A 16,375-nucleotide genomic window follows, 5' to 3' on the forward strand; every position below is an offset into this window, starting at 1 on the left:
TATCAAAATAGGGTAGAGCTCGTCAAAACGAAAAATTTGACACCAATTTTAAAAAATTTGGCCCAAAATTGAGCCGAACAGGCCGAACCGATCGAACCAGACCCGAACTGGGCCGTGGGCCCAACCAACTCACTATATATAATGAGTTGAAGCTCATTTCATTCCATTCAACATGCAGAACACGCTGGGCAGCAACCTAAATGGGGAAGAACATGTTGAAGATTCCAAAACCCTTGATTTCATTCAAATCCACATAACTTCTCGTTCCGAGCTCCGATCGTCGCACTGTTTGTGGCTATGCGTCCGCGGCGTCGAGCTCTACAAAGCCCATAGCATTGAAAGGTAAGAAAGCCACATTTTCTTCCTCAATTTCCCTATTTTCAGTTCTGAATTTATTGAGCTTTGGTGTTGAAATTTTGTATAATTTGGTGTTTTAGGCTCAAGTTAGCTTCCGGGACTTATGGGCTCAAGCTATCTACATATATATATATATATATATTAGGTGTAGGTTAAGTGGGTGTTCATGCATTGGAATTGAATTGGAATTACTTGGAAGTTTGTTGGTGACCAAGGCTTGTTTTAGGGCTGTTTGATTGAGCTTGGAGGGACTGTAATTTTGAGTTGTGAGGCTGCCTTGGGTGAACTAAGTGATCAGACAAGGTATGGTTTAAGTTTCGCACGTTTAATATTTATGGTGTTGTGAAAACTTAGGTTAGAGGATCATAGGATAAGTTGAATTGTTTGTTGTATTTAATGATTAGCCTTGTAATGTTGTTGGAATAGATTTGTTGGTGGATATATATTGGAAGTATGAGGTGTGAAAGTTATTAATGGTGTGCTCTTATATTTATTTATGATGGTTTAGGACTGGTGTTTGTTAATAAGGATGTAGAGTTGTGTTGTGGTGGTATTGCATATGCTGTAACTAATTATGTAATGATCGGAATTGCATGAGACCAAGTTTGGGCTAAACTTGGGAATATAAGGAACTAAACTAAAAAATTTGGGACATTTTTGTTAAATATACAATTTATGGAAAATTTTAAAGTTAGGTTGTTAAATCTGTCCTGCAGCAGAAAAGGTCAAACAGGGCAGCAATTTGTTTGTCTTGCTGCGACTTCTACAAGTTGAGTTTTGGAGCGAAACCAAGTTTGTTATAAAATTTAATTAACTTGCTTTATTTCTTTAACATTTCAGAATTTTAAGAGTTGAGGATTGGGAGTTGTGAATTTTTGAATATTGGTGCTCAAAGCTGAAAAGAAACAGATTTCAGCAAGTTATATATCAAATTTCAATGCTTGTAACTCTTAAAATAGAATAGAAATTGGGTTGCAACCAAGACACACTTGTTTCTGGATGAGATAGGAGTTCCCAAACCAAAATTTAGCTTAATTGGAGTTTTGTAATAAAAGTTATTCAAATTGAAAGGTACTAAGCTTGTTGGTTTCTAAAACAGATTTTGACTCATTTTTACTTAACTTTCAGGTAATGTAACTTCTTCATTAAAAATGGTATTAACTCAGAACCAATTGAGAAAGAAATCTGGATGAGTAAAATTTAACTACATTAATTTTTAAAGTCATTGGATTTAACTTGGATTTTATATCGAATTTTGAATATCACATACTGCTGCTGTTTTTCTGGTTTTATGCACTGCAGAGCAATCACGATTTTTCCTTTATTCCTGAGGCTAGAGAAATCATAAAATTATTATCTTTAGTTTGTTAGAAAGCTTATTTCAAGACGAATGCCTGGACATAAAGTTTGCGCAATTCCGAGTTCATTTGTTATATTAAAAATAGAAAAAAATAAAATATCGAGGATGTCTTAGTGATAGTCATGGGTCCGAGAAGTCAAAGATTAATCTTCGTGTTATGTGATTAATTTAATGTTAGAGTTGGATTGATTTTAAGATTATTTGATATTAAAGAGGTTAAGAAGAGTTTGATAAATGGTTTGGTCGGGACCCGAAAAGGGTAAACGTGATGAATTATAAGAGAAATATGTGAAAGCTAAATGAATACATGTTGTTATGCTATAAAGAACGAATATAAGGAAATGATGATAATAAATGATGAGATTTGGGAATGACTGTGTGTGGCCGAAATAGTCGATATGGCAAGTTGAGGACGGAAGTTCTCTCTCTTGTCATGATGCAAATGTGGGGAAGGTAGAAAGGTACTCTCCTTCGTATTGGTTCCCCCACATTCTTCTCTAGTTGCAAGGTGGAAAGGCACACTTCTTCGATGTGGAAATGCACTCTCTTTCGTTTATGATCCTTCTGGAGATTCACAACCTAGAGACCAATGTCTGGGTTAGATACTAGATGTGTCGGTTTCTGGCAAAATAACCGATACGTGAGCTCACGGCTAGTAGGATAGACATTCATCACATGCATATGTGTGCTTTGTTTGCAATGCCTTAATTGGGAATGCGTAATTGATATATATCACCGGCTACTTGTATATTTGGTACTTGTATTATCTGTTCATTAATTGTGCTTGAACTTGTTTGGTTGTTTGTTTCTGTTGCATTATGATTGATGGAGGAAAGGGAGGAAATGGAGAAATGGTTTGGTGTTACATTAGGATTAAAATTGAGTAAGTTAGATAGATTTAGAATACCTACCCCATGTTTATAGCTTCTGTTTAGTATTAAGTTGGATAATTGTATAACGGAGTTCTAGGATTGCCTATGGCATTCTCATGACCTTATTTATTATGCGCGTGGCACTTTTACCATGCTGAGAACCTCCAGTTCTCATTCCATATTGTATTGTTATTTTTCAGATTCAGGTCGAGAGGCTCCTCGCTAGGCGTCTGGATTCTGGGAAGCGAAGTAGTCCTTGGGTGTATTTTGGTTTCTGGTTGTATATATGTATATATATGTCTAGCTTACTCTCCAAGTAACTTATGTATGCTGCTCCTCTTAGAGGTTGAGGGAGAGTTAGGAGTTTACTTTGATATTTTGATGTATTTTGGGGATATCTATATATGTTTATATGTATATATACATCCTCTGGCCAGCCTTAGCTTCGCAGGCTGAGTCAGGGGGCTAGTTAAGCTGTTTCTTGGCTTCTCTTTATTCTTTTGCCAATTCCTATCGTGTTCCTATTAGGTTTTTTAGCACGTGAGTAATCCTATTTCTTGAGCGTTGCGCTTTTCATTTGCAACTTTTGTTTACCCGTTTGTTTCAAGGCTCCTAGTATGTTATTTCTTTCAGTATTATATGTATATTTTACTGTTTAGGGGTTTGTAATACCACACTACCTCTGTTCTACGACTTAAGCGTAAAACACTGTGTAGTAGGGTGTTACATTATTCTTAAAAATAAAATTTATTTTGTCAACTTTATACATAAAAAGGCAATTATTATTGGTATTAGTAAAATAATTGATAATTCTAGAAGAGATATTATTTTATTTTTTAGAGGAACAAAACTCATTATAAATAATGTGTTATTATCTACAAATTCTCAAAAGAACTTGTTGAGTTTTAAAGATATCCATAAGAATGGATATCATATTGAGGCAGTATTTAAGAATAACAATGAGTTATTTTATATTATGTGTTGCGATTCAAATAAAAAAGTCATATTGAAAAAATTGCCTATGCTTTCTTCTAATATATATTATATTCGTATTAATGCAATTGAATCACGTGTTATAATAAATCAAAAGTTTATTAGTTCAAATGAATTCACAATTTGGCACAACTGATTAGGTCTCTCTGGAACACTAATGATGCAAAAGATTATTGAAAACTAATAATGGTATTTATTGGAGAACCATAAGATTCTTCAATCTAGTATTCTAATTAGTTATGTTGTACTACATGTTTTCAGCAAAGACTATATTTGAATCTTCCGAATTTCTTGAGTTAATTCAAAGTGATATATGTGGACTAATTTATCAATAATGTGGGTCTTATAGATACTTCACGGTCCTAATAAATACATCTTTAAGATGTTCTCATATGGGCTAATGATTATCTCGCAATTTGGCGTTTGCGAGACTACTTGCACAAATTATAAAATTAAAAGCACAATTTCTAGAAAATTCAATCAAAACAATTCACCCTGATAATGTTGGTAAATTTACTTGTCAAGCCTTTGATGGTTATTATATGGCTATTGTATAAGTGTTGAACATTCGATAACTCATGTTCGTACACAAAATAGGCTAGTAGAATCATTTATTAAACATCTCCAGTTGATTGTTAGACTCTTTCTTATGAAAATGAAGCTCCCAATTTTCATTTTGAGGTATGTAATTTTACATGTTGTAGCAGTTATTCGATTAAGGTCAACAAGTTACAATTAGCTTTTGGCCAACAACCAAACATATCCCATTTGAGAATATTTGGATGTGCGCAATATATCCCAATTGCTCTATCTAATCGCACCAAAATGGGACTCAAAAAATTAGAAATATATGTTGGATGTGATTCTCCTTTTATTGTAAGGTATCTAGAGATACAAATAGGAGATGTATTTAAAGCTCAATTTGTAGATTGTCACTTTAACGATATAATATTTTCAACATTAGGAAGAGAGAACAAATCGCTGTCCAAAGAGCTAAATTGAAATATATAATCGTTAATATGTTTGCATTTTCAATTAGGGATGAAAACACTACCGTATCCGCGAATACCCACTCTATCCCTATTTGCTCGATGATGGGTTTTAACAGCGCGGAGCGGAGCGAGTTTAGGTAATACCCACCTTGTATATATATAAATATGTAAAATCATTAGTAAAAAAATTAATAATATTATATCATTCTTGAGATTTTACTTTAATTGATGTTAAGTATATAATAATGGTTATATAAATTTTGAAACTTAATTTTATTTATTGAATCTTAATAATTACAGGACCGCAGATAAGGAGTGAGGCAAGTTAGGGATTAATTTTAGTCTATGCGCGACTAGGAACGGGACGGGTTCTATGTGGGTTATTATAAGATTGAGTCTAGTAGCGCAAAAATTCGTCCATACTCGCTCCGTTGCTACCTTAGGCGTGATGCTGAAATGGCAGTGGTTATGGTAATCGACAATAGTTTTTGAAAAAGAACAAGAAAAAGGTTTTTGGAGGTTTGAAGAGAAAGAAGGACGAGGTTCTATCTAATGTCCACATTAGTCCACGTTTTAGAGGAAAAAATGAATGGAATGATGCATATGTCTCGCATTTTAAATGGTCAAAGATAATTTTGTATTTTCAATCAGTGAGAGATTAATTTGTCTTCGTAATAAAAAATTAAGGACTTATTTATCTTTCTCTCTTAATTTAGACAACCAATATTTTTTCTTCGGTGCATACAAAGCGTCAATCTCATGTTTACAGAAGAAGCGAAAAGTGTTGTTGTCCCACGTTTAATAACTCGTAAGTTCTCATGATCATTTTATATAACCTTTGGGTTTTGTTTGTTTGGATCAAAATACAAAAGAAATAGAAGAAAGAGAAGATACATAAAAGATTTTTTAATATAAATTAGACAAATTTAATTTTAATGCATTATCAGTATAAAAATGCTTTTAGATATGCATTTGATTACATAATGTCATGTCAATAAAAATAACTATTATTTTAACTATATAAATGGTTAATCAAAAAAATAAATACGAATGGACAATTATATAAAATGCTTTATACCATAAGAACATCAAAATTAGACTCTAAATTATACATCAAAATATGAAAATTGTTCACTCTTCCATTTTTCTTTTACCTAAGTCCAAACGAACAGAGCCTTAAAATAACCTCCATAATAAGTCCATAGTTCTCATAGTATATTTTTTTGTGTCTATAATAAAAATTAAAACAAACAGGAACACAACACCAAAAAATTATACAACAGAATCCGTCAACAAAATCTGCTTGAGATCATTACTTGATTGAATTTACACCGATTGAGAATAACCATTCTTAGCCAAACAATCAGCAGCAATATTAGCTTCTTTTCTAACCCAAATGAATGACACCTCCCAGTTCTTATTTAACAATTCCATGATCTTTTCGATAATCTTTATCTTTATAGTAATATAAATGGGGAGCTCATATGTCGACATGGCGCTCATAAGTTGAGTTTGGAAATTTATTTGCTTAGGTATCGTCACTAGAAATTTTTAGAATTACATTTATAAATTATAAGTTATTATTTGCTTAGGTCGTTACTTTTTAATTTTAAGTTATTTGTTTAGATTTAGATTATGTTGCTTAGGTAGTTATTTTTTAAATTTTAAGTTATTTACTTAGGTTGTTATTTTTTAAATTTTAAGTTATTTACAGATTATTCTTTTAAATCATAAATTATTATTGACTTAAGTTGTTACTTTTTAATTTTAAGTTATTTGCTCATAAATTAAATTTTTCGAAAAGATTAATTTAAATTTATTTTAATTCAAATTTATTCCGAAACTAATAAATTCACATAATTATTGTAATTTATAACTAAGTGCGGATTAGTTTTCACGTAATAACGATAATAATTAGGTTGTTATAATTTTAATTTTTTAAACTTTTTAAATAAAATCATTCCTAATCTAACAATATTAAATAAAATCATTCCTAATCTAACAATATTCTTACGTTAATTTAAAAAGTGATATCTTGCGTAAATTTATTTATACTTTTTAAATAAAATTAGTTTAATATTTGTCAATTATAAATTGTTATAGGATACTGAATAAATCAAATTCGTTGATTATGGCACCTTTTTTAAAAATTTGTTGATTCTTTTTATTTAAACGCTATGTTTGAAACTTTGAATATTTGTGTTTGTTAAAATTTATATTTTAAATATATTTGTATATTTATTTTATCTGCAAATTTAATTCAAATTCAAATTAAAGTCAATCAAATTTAGAGAATTCTAACTATGAATCAACTATAAAAGTATAAGTTATGAGACATGTATAGCACAACAATTTAAAATATATCAATCCTTTCCTTTACATATATCAAAAATCTAAAATTTCTCTATTTTTTTAATGACACTACCAAACTACGGAAATTCTCCATTGTCATACTCAATTGAGATGGTCTGCCTCGATGAAGATATGAGTTTTCTACCAATTTTTTAAATAATATTAAACTTATATTATTCATATTTTAAATTTGTTTGTTTATCCCCATTTAATTGTTCTTTGATTTTTTTATCAATTCTAGAGAAGAAAAATACACGCCTCAGTTAAGAAGCTCTTATGTCTCGATTTGTGAATTTGCTAAAAAAAAATATCTTACCAAATAAGATATTTTGGTGTTGGACTCAATGTGGATAATTTCAAAACTAATATAAGGTTGTGGTTAATTTAACCAACATACCAATGTGCACATACTTCCAGAATCATCAAGGAGATATCACAAATATAAGGCTGTGGTTGCATCGGAAAAGATCAAAGGACGCGAGAGTCTATAATTTACCATATTCTAACGAGGTCGCAACTCTAATAGTAGAAGATTTTGATTCTGGAGATGCAGGGCGTGATATTATAGTTTAATTAAAGTTCAGATATCTACAAAGGATTCATGAGACACACACTGCATTTATTCCTCTTCAGTATCCTATGATGTTTTCTTACGGTGAAGATGGCTATCAAGAAGACATTCCTTTGCGAGAATTTCATAGGACTAATGAAAATAGAAAAAGACAGCGTGTGAGTTTAAGGGAGTTTATAACATTTAGAATACAAGAGAGAAGCTAAAGGTCGAATATACAACTATTGTCAATGGTCGAAGACTATTTCAGCAGTTCTTGGTTGATTGCTTTTCCATGATTAAAGCACAAAGACTGACTTACTATCGAAACAACCAAAACAATGTGAGGAGTGATGTATATAAGGGATTCAAGATGCAATTGTTAGGGGTGAGACTCGTGCTTCCAAAGTAGGTACACGTATCATTTTACCCGCGTCCTTCACTGGTGGCATGTTATATATATTTAATAATTATCAAGATGATATGACAATTTTTAAGAAATATGATATTCATACCTTTTCATCACAATGATACGTAGCTCGAGTTGGCAAGAGATTGGCAGAGTTAACAATACAATAAACTTAAAGGTTGAAGACCGGCCGAATATATTGTGTAGAGTGTTCAAAATTAAGCTTGACATGATAATCTCGAATCTTAAGTAAGAAATTCCATTTGGAGTGCTAGATGCAGGTATTACTCATCATCCAACCTTATTTTTAAAGAAATGTTCCTTTAGATTGTTATAAAATAAATGGCAAAATATTTTTTTATTTAACATATTGTTAATTTTTTATTATCACCCTTAATTTATCAAAGCACATATATAAAATAAATAGTTTATTTATAACATATTTTTTTTTATCTTTTTGTAATAAGGGATGTATTCGGTGGAATTCCAAAAAAGAGGTCTACCACATGATCACATTTTTTTATGATTGAGTGGAGACCATAAGATAACAATGACAACTCAAATTGACCGGTTAATATCTTTAGAGTTGTCAGATCCTGTTCGGCACCCAAAATTGTTTAGAACTGTGTCTACATATATGATTCATGGAACATGTGGTAGAGCTTTCTCAAAATCTCCCTGCATGAAAGATGGATACTGCACCAAATATTATCCCAAAACATTCAATAGCACCACAGTTTTTTATGATAGTAGATACCCATCATATAGAATACGAGACGCAGGAGACAGGAGTCGTTACTGAGAAGAAGGAAGTCCATATGAATAATACGAATGTGGTTCCATAAAATGCATATTTGTTGATGTCTTATCAAGTGCAGGTTAATATAAAGTACTGCAACAAATCAAATGCTATCAAATATTTGTTCAAGTACGTGAATAAAAGTCTAGACAGGATAGTAATTGGAGTTTCAAAGGAAGCTTCCAGTGGAGAGGATGCTCAAGTTATTGATGAGGTTAAACAATTTTATGACTACAGGTATTTGTCTACATGTGAGGCTATCTGGAGAACTTTGACTTATGATATTCATCAGAGGTGGCCTTCAGTGATGAGATTAACTTTGCATTTGTCTGGAGATCAAAATATCATCTTTAAAGATGATGACGATTTTGAGGAAATTGTGAAAGAAAAGAAAGGAAAATGTACGATGTTCTTAGCATGGATGGAGGCTAACAAAAAATTTGAAGCAAGTCAAACTTTGACGTATGCTGAGTTTTCAAATCAATTTGTTTATGATAGAGAAGCAAGGGAGTGGCATCCATGCAAAGGAGGGTATTCTATCGGGAGGTTAAACTATGTTCCATCGGGTACAGGTAATATCTACTATATAAGAATTTTGTTAGCTATTCAGAGAAGTTGCACAATAATATGAGTCTATTAGGACAGTTAATGGAATTACATATTCTAGCTTCCAATATGCTTGCTATTTCATGGGACTACTGTGTGATGATAGGGAATTCATTACAGTTATTAATGAGGTAACTGAACTTCCATCTGGTCATCAATTGAGAAAACTATTTGCGATGCTACTGATATCTAATAGCATTAGCAAACCAGAACATTTTTGGAATGTAAAGTGGACATTATTAGCTGACGGAATACTATATGAGAGGAGAAAAGCATTGAAAAAGTAAGGTATTTTACTATGTCTTTTCTTTATATAAAAAATGTATTCTTTTATTACTTTTATTTTTATTAATAATATTAATGGTTTTATTTTCGAATTACTTATTAAATATTTCATAAAAACATGATGTGCTTTTGCTAGGACTAAATATGACTTATGACAAATTAAAAAACCTCTGCCTTATTGAGATTGAGAAGATACTCAACAGCAATGCGAGATATTTAGGAGACTATCAATCAATGTCATATTCTGAAATGTCTGATGTTCGCCTTTTTCAGAATAAGCTAATAGAGGAGGAGTTAGCATATGACACAAATGAGTTGACTCATACAAATTTATATACGGAACAAAAGATTACTCATCAGCAAAAGTCAGTATTTGATGAGATACTCAATGTTGTTATTACAGACTCTGGTAGTTTTTACTTCGTTTATGGGCATGGTGTGTGTGGTAAGATATTTATTTGTAATGGACTTTCTTCTGCTATTCGGTTTAAAGAAAATATTGTTTTAAATGTCGCATCTAATGAAATTGCGTCTTTACTCCTACCTGGTGGCAGAATGGCTCATTCTAGGTTTTAAATACCCATTACAATTACTGATGAATCTAATTGCAACATCAAGCATGGTAGTTTGAAGGTTGAGCTTCTCATCCAAAGTAGCTTAATAATTTAGGATGAAGCTCCAATGCTCAATAAAATGTGCTTTGAAGCACTTGATTGGACACTCATGGATCTTATGTCAGTTACCGATCAACATAAGATACATCAACTATTTGGTGGTAAAGTTGTTGTTCTATGAGGTGATTTCAGACAGATACTTCCGGTGATTCCGAAAGGGAGTAGACATGACATGATATATTGTCATTAGCTATTAACTCATCCCATCTGTGGTCGTTTTGTAAGGTTATGAAGCTGCATACGAACATGAGGCTTTTAATGTCTTCTTCAGATCAACATGAATGTGCAATGAAGAGATTTGCTAATTGGATACTTGATTTTGGAAACAGAAATATTGATTCTGTTGTTGGTGATGTTAGAAGTTAAAATTCTAGATGGTCTGTTGATTACAACTACTGATGACCCTCTCTCTCATTTGGTAGGCTTTATATAGCCAAATTTGTTGCAAAATATGTCAGATTACAGGTATTTTCAGAGTAGAGCAATTCTTGCACCTACGCTTGAGAATGTTGAGAAGGTAAATGATTTTGTCTTGACAATCTTTCCAGGGATGGAAAATGAGTATCTAAGTTCTGACACAACATGTCAATCTGATGAGAATGAAGATATACAACAAGAGTGGTTCACACTAGAGTTCCTAAATGACATCAAATTTTCAGGACTATCCAATCACGAGTTGACTTTGAAGCCAGGAGTCGCTGTAATGCTACTATAAAACATAGACCAGACTTCAGGTTTATGCAACGGGACAAGATTAATAGTCAACGAACTTGGCAGACGGTAGTGACTGGTAGAAATATTAGAGACAAAGTGTACATTCCAAGAATGAACTTGATCCCTTTAGATTCAGGATTGCCATTTAAGTTCCAACGAAGACAATTTTCATTAACAGAATACTTTGAAATAACCATTAACAAGAGTTAAGGTCAATCATTATCACATGCAAGGCTTTACTTGCCAAAATCAGTGTTCACTCAGATTCCGTTTGGTTTGTGTATGTACTAAGACATAGACATTAAGACATAGACACTTGAGACATAGACATAAAATATTTGTGTCTATGTATGATATTTGGATATAATAGACATGACAGTAGTGTAGTGTCTAATATTATGTTTGGTTAATAAGACACAAGAACACTACATAATTAAAATAACTATTTTACCCTTCTAATCTAAATTGAAAATTCAATAATTTAAAAATAAAAAAAAAGACTAGAGAGAGGCATAGACCCCAAATTGAATCAAGGGTTTCTCCCCCTCACCTCAAGTCCCCACAAATCTCCCTTTTCCCTAGTTGGCCTCCTCCTTCATCGCTATTCTGTGCAGTCCCCTTCTTCTTCTTCTTCTTAATTGTTGGTTTTAATTGTTGCGAGTATATTTGCTAGGTTCAGTTTAACAGAGAGAAGGAGGAAGGCATGGCTCATCGATGAAAAGCACCGTGTGTAGAATTAGCATCGAAGAAAAAGCCAATACCAAAAAGCATCTCCTCCGCATTTGGCAGGTATCTACCATAGCCATTCCTAATATTTACAGCTTAAACTATATCTTTAAGAGTTATGATTTTGCATTTAGGGTTTAAGGTTTACCGCATTTTGGGAATACGGTGCTTGATATGTGTAGCTGTGCCAAACCAAGTTCAAAATTTTAACAGTTTGCATAGTGTAATTATGTCCCCAATTTCATAACTTTAACGATTTAACTAAGTATTGATGAATGAAATTGAAAACTATATGTGTTATAAAAGTGTGGATTAAGAATTAAAAGAGTAGTAATTGGAAAGATGAAAATAAGCCATGCTCTTCCATCGATTTTGGGATTAAGAAGACCATATATATTCATATCAATGTTTCTTGGTTGCTTTGTACAGAGCATATGATGATTTCTTAGTGCCATGGAAGTGAATTAGTCACAAAGGTAATAATTTTACATTGGTTCTCATAATTGATTCATTATAATTGTATGTTCTTGGAACTTGTTCTATATTATTTTAGCCCTTTTACATGTATGCATTCAATGTGTTTGATGACTTGTTTGTATGTGGACAATGAATATGTTTACTTTGGATCTATTTGAACAACTTTTGTTACAATGTATGTTTCAATCTAGATCTTTTTTTTTTGTATTTTTTCAATATTTTCAAGCAAATGAAACTTTTTTGAATATACAGTGACCAAACGTGATGATAAAAACTAGAAATCAAAGACTAATAAAACTTCAATAATCTTTTTAAAACTGAATTCATAATCTTTGCAGTAAAGATTCAAGAGGAGAGGACGAAGTGGTATACTTTGCTAAAAGAAAATTTGTATTTTTTCAGAAGAGGAAGATTATAAGCTAAATTTCTTTGTGGACCAACCTGCCTTTATGGATCTTCATTGGGTATGTTTCAATTTATTGTTGTACTTACATTGTTAGAAAATTTACTTATGAGTAGTACTAGTGTAAAGTGATGAAGTTATGAATTTCAAGGGAATACAGTGTGTGTTGTAAGAGCAAAGCATATTGTGCTTCTACTAAAGTTTTGTTATTGAAATTATTTTTGCAGGGAATGTTTGTGCCTACTATCAAAGGATCATACAGTCATGTACAGTATCAAAAAATGGCTGCCTTTGGCTTATAATAAGATGCAAATAATTGGTTGCTATACACAAATAGAAGTTGGTCATGGATCCAATGTTCAAGGGCTTGAGACAACTGCAACTTTTGACCAAATATTACTTTTGAAAGTTGTATTTTTTTTGTTATTTGACATTGTATTTGTACAATGAATCATGACAAACAATAGCATAAGAGTTTCATTGGTATAGTTTTAGGAAATACCCAATTGTATGAATTGAAAATTGTAGGAATTGAAAATTAAATGGAAAGTGGTTTCTTTGAAATGTATTTTGGCTAGCTGTTTGTTTTCAACAATGAGTATTTGGAGTATATTTTGTTTCCTTTGCACAAATATATAAGTTTAGGAATTTGGAACTCAAGCTGCAAACATCATGTATGAAATCTACACAGGAAGTGCATTATTTGGGAAAGTGAATAATTTTGTTGTGATTTTAAAAAGTGCACGATTTTGTTGTGATTTAAAAAGTGCACAATTTTGTTGTGCAAAATTACGCTGCACAATTAAAATTCAACTCTACTTAAGTGCAAAAAATTAACATAGATTACACAGAATTCAATAAAATTTTGCAGAAATGCACAATTTTAAGTGTAAAATTGCACAATACAATTGAAATTCACATGATGGATAACTTAGTGCATAATAGCAGGAAATTAACAGAGAAAAGAGTTTACCAAAATAACATTGAGAAGTCTAATAAGTTTGTTAAAATACCCTAGTAAGTTTACTAATATACCCTAATAAGTTAACAACTAAGACCAACTACACCAACAATAACTAAAAGTTGTCCATAATATCTCATACAAAATATTGCCTTTTCCTCATCCAAACTTCAAAAGGTTGCCTTCAATTCTGGATTCTGCACAACTTTCTTTGCAATTGCACGATCTCCATTGTATTGAAACTAAGACTCTTCAATGTTCGACCAAGATTCACTTGCTCGTTAACCCCAGACATTGCATTGGCTAGTATTTGCACATGCTTTCCTTGATCCTGAATCGCAGCCTTAAAAGTTTCAGCCAAGTTTGATAGGATTGCAGCATCGTTGCCCTTTTAAGTTTTAGTTTGACGTCCTTGATTTCTCTCACTTGATGAAGAAAAAGAGGTCGAAAAGGTATTGGGTAATTCGCTCTTAGCTGCTGCCAAATCCCCCATGTCAACATCCTCTTCGTCTCAACCCAAGCCACCAGCTGTGGCTGTAGCAAATGTAGAGCCCGGAGTAACATCATCTTCAGCATCTTTTCCACCACAGGCTTCAAGACCGATAGCTCTATCCTTGCCGAAAATGTTTTCAAGACGTTCAAACAATGGAAATGGCTTGCCTGGTGTAACAAAATAATAAAAAATATTAAATAATAATATTTAATTAAAAATAATATTTTAATAAAAATAATAAAATAATACGGAAAATGCAATTTTCTGTAAAAGCTTTAGAAAGACAACTTTAAGCGCAGAATTTCATAATTACCTTCATAAAACACTTAGGGAGTGGTAAGAATATATTAGTGAGGCAAATATAAAAGAAAGATAAAAAGCTAAAGAAAAGATAAAAATAAAGAAAAGTCTATAAAGTTTTAACAACAGAAAAACAGACAGAGACTAGCGAACGAATTAGGGAAACATAGTCCTTGAGTTGCAATTAGGGTTAGGTATAATATGAAAAATTAAACTGTTTCAGTATAGACTTAATGAATCTATACTTGGGACAAGCTAACTATTCATACCAAAATTTACATAAGCTTTAAATATTAACGTTAAACAGAGAAATTAGAGCAGAGCAAAGAGATACCCAGAAAAGAATAATCAGAGCAGAGTAGAGAGAATAAGAGGAGAGAATCTATTGAAAAGTTATTCATTTATTGCATTAAGGCAACCCCAGAGATATTTATATGTTCATCTGTTGCATTGAGGCAGTCAGATAGATGATGGTGCGACCACTGAGAACGCTTTCCTGCGGTACAGATTCATATTCTATTCTATAAGGCAGAGGGGTTATTTCCTGCTACAGAAGTACCGTGACCACCTGTTCCATTCTGTAGTGGCAGAGGGGTTATTTCCTATATACAGAAGATGTATCGGCATACATCCCTGCAGTGGCAGATGTGTTATTTCCTGCGTGTAGTGGACCCTATGGTGGCAGAGGGGTTATTTCCTATACACAGGGGTATCGCCAATAGGAAAGCCATATCCGGCTGGTAATGCTGGGTTACGTCAGGAGCGGGTAGAAACCAACAAATGAGCTCATTACCTGCACTAGGACTAGACATGCATCATTCTTGTCTGCACATTATTCTCTGTTGCTTTTCTTCTTGTGTGTATAATCTATTGCTCTATGTTTGTCTACTTGTGTGCTATATCTGTGTTTTATTTTCTTGTATTCTTCTATTTGTGTTCTATTTTCTATTTTCTCTATCTTATCTATCTATCTTTATCTTCTGTTTACTACTTTGCTATATCTTATTATTCGCATGCTAATCAACACCGGATAAATGAATGTAACTAATAACCCCGGCCTTACTAAGAACACCCCAATTCTTACCCCCTTCTCTCCCTTCCTCCCCTTCAAATGGAGACGGGCGTGATATTCTATGAGTTCGATGACCCTTATATATACGAGGATCCGGTACATCACAGTTACTTCATTATGGGATTGGAGCCTCGTATATGTGTTACCGAATCGAGCTTTTCAACATCCTCTGTCTATCCCGCATTTTGACCCCAATGCGCATTACGATTTTTCCTTATCCTGGTTACATCCTGACGCACCTGGACATCCTTTTCCCGATGGTCCCGGACACCCTATACCAGCTCAACCTTTGAATGTGGTGGAACCTGAGCCTATCATTCCTGATGAGCCCGAGTTAGCTGGTGACTACGTACTTGTGATACCACCAGAATGGGACTTTCCCTCTGAGCTGATCCCTGACTTTCCACAGCCTGGTTAGCCGGCACTACCGGACGATGGAGTAGCTCCTATATATGCGAACGGACCTATGCTCGCGAATGGTTTTGTACATAGTGACAGTAGTGTTTCTGGTGGATTTGAGGGTATAGTTGTAGTTGCAGACGATGAGGAGGAGGAGGATCCTGAGATAGAGATAGAGTAGGATGAGGAGATGGGCGAGCCTCACGACGATCTTCCGAACGGCCACGTGTAGATATAGTTTGACAGCAGTAGGGGCATTCTTTTGATAACACTCTAGTCTGACATTATCTGTTAGTTAGTCTCTCACTTGTGTTAGTACACCTGAGAGCTAGGAGCTATATAGTGGTTAGGCTAGCCTGGGAGCCAGTTTAGTGGCTTTTTGTATGGGCCAGGCTCTGGGAGTGTCGTGTATATATTAGCTACGTAGGTTAACGAGGATGTAAACTGACTTGATCTTGTGTAAACGCTACATGTTTTGTTATAGTGTACATGATATATATTATCAGCTGTGTTGCTATGTTTCATTATGCTTCCTTTTTATTTCTCTCAATGTATGTTTGTTTATTTTACCTCTTCACCGC

The 16,375-nt window shown here is 33.1% G+C and overlaps 1 long non-coding RNA gene across 1 annotated transcript; it reads left to right on the forward strand.

Moving 5' to 3' along the window:
• Positions 1-509: 509 nt before the first annotated feature.
• Positions 510-3,068, forward strand: LOC110272820 (uncharacterized). The gene is made up of 2 exons (XR_002364285.2): positions 510-660; positions 2,790-3,068. It is a non-coding gene; the product is annotated as an uncharacterized LOC110272820 (long non-coding RNA).
• The last annotated feature ends 13,307 nt before the right edge of the window (positions 3,069-16,375 follow it).

This window comes from Arachis duranensis, chromosome 6, assembly GCF_000817695.3.
Source record: "Arachis duranensis cultivar V14167 chromosome 6, aradu.V14167.gnm2.J7QH, whole genome shotgun sequence".
Taxonomy (NCBI): Eukaryota; Viridiplantae; Streptophyta; class Magnoliopsida; order Fabales; family Fabaceae; genus Arachis; species Arachis duranensis.